This window comes from Phyllostomus hastatus, unplaced genomic scaffold, assembly GCF_019186645.2.
Source record: "Phyllostomus hastatus isolate PE091 unplaced genomic scaffold, TTU_PhHast_1.1 phas_contig_137, whole genome shotgun sequence".
NCBI lineage: Eukaryota > Metazoa > Chordata > Mammalia > Chiroptera > Phyllostomidae > Phyllostomus > Phyllostomus hastatus.
Window position 1 is genome coordinate 7,133,305 of NW_025333583.1, and position 1,771 is coordinate 7,135,075.

Here is a 1,771-nt window from a genome sequence, read left to right on the forward strand (position 1 = left end):
GAGGGAGAGAGAAGGGAGAGCAGTTGTAAGAAAGATTGTGTAGTCTGTAGACTAGCCAGCAACCATATCTGAAATCTGTAAAAAATAAAATTGAGCGAAGAAAAACCGGTCATATAAGAATTGGAAAATAGTCAACCATTTTAGGTTTAAAAGTGGGGGGGCGGGAGGGTCCTCTGTGGAGAATTAGGAGAAATATAAGATGACCAAATTATCCCAGTTTATCAAGAACTTTCCCGTTTTAGGCTCTGAGAGTTCTGCATCGTGGGAAATCCCCCAGTGTCCCCAAAGTGGGGATGGGCGGTCAGCCCTAGTAAAGAGACTATACTCAAATATCACATTGTTTTATTTTATGATGACCCTTACATACAAATGGTGGAAGTTTTTCTCATATACACACATATATTTATTGTTCTTAAGAAAATGTACTTTCAATCCTTTTCTAGTTCATAAGTGTGATGGTTGGGTGTTCACGCTCTTGTGTGACATATGTTTCCCACAAACCTCGTTACGATTGCAGCACATTACCCATCTGACATGAACTCTGAAAAAAAGAGAAAGAAAATGTACTTTTATCTACCTTACTCATCACCACCTTATATGGAATTACGCAGGAATTAATTTAGACTTATGATCCATCTAATCTCATGATTGGGTCTAGTTTTTAACAATGAGAAGACTTAAACCTACAAACTAAGATCAATAACATATTACCAAATATTGCAAAAACAAAGTCCTTGACTCTTATTTAAGATCATCTTCTACATCAAGTAGAATGACTTTCAAATTGGAAAGTGTAGGTAACAACATAGCTCTCCAGGAAACTTAATTAAAGATGCTAGCGGATAGTTAAAAAAAAAAATGATGTCTTAGTTTGAAATTAGTAGAAGTTATCAGATTCAAATTTTATACACTAGGGTAGTTAAAACAACAATGACAATACTTAATTTAGCATAAAAGCAAGGTGTTTCAATAGATGAGATTTGGGCAAACAGTCCAATATTTCAAAACAGGAAAATGAAGTTATAAACTAGAAGCTACATCAAGCTGACCTTGATATTGACTCTGGCCATATTCTGGAACAAAGTTGAAGCAAAAGAACCAACACAGACAATCAACTTGTCATGACAAGCTAATTTATACTGAAAAAAAATCATAGGCAGGAAGGTCAAAAATACCATACAAAGAATATATATTGATTTCAGCAGTTTAAAATGCAACATTTCATTTGTGGTTTATTTTTCAAAGTTTTCCTCTACATCCTTAGCAACAGGAACACACACACACACACACACACACACACACACGAGGAGCCTGAAGCAGGTTGATTAATGAGTCAATAACAGTCTAGGGTGTGGCAGGGCTCGACAACAGTCCCCACCGAGTCTGTTTCTTCATTACTGCAAGCCAAGAGATATCCTTATCGAGTCGGTAGAAGATACAGATCCAGTGATAAAATCAGTTATCAAAAAGGACTTGCCAAGTTGGAATTAATGATTGCGCTGATTTTTATTCAAGTCCTGCACTGAGGCCTCCGAAAACAACTGCCCCAGTGAATTGCTGAGATGCCAGATAGGACCATGAAATTGTTTATAAAATTGCTTTGGTGTTTTGGTTGCTATTCATTTAAGAGCCAACGGTGTGCTGTAGTTGCCAAGAAAAGCTAATGCCTGCCTATCATGCACAAGCTAGAAGTATCCTGTGCAAACAAAGGCAGTGTTCTTGCACCGACAGTCCTTGGTTTAATCCTTGCCACCGTATTTTAAGAAAAAGA

General features: G+C 37.1%; 1 non-coding gene across 1 annotated transcript; it reads left to right on the forward strand.

The window, feature by feature from the left end:
- Positions 1–431: 431 nt before the first annotated feature.
- On the forward strand, positions 432–535 carry LOC123830137. Its single transcript, XR_006787706.1, has one exon. It is a non-coding gene; the product is annotated as a small nucleolar RNA U13 (small nucleolar RNA).
- The last annotated feature ends 1,236 nt before the right edge of the window (positions 536–1,771 follow it).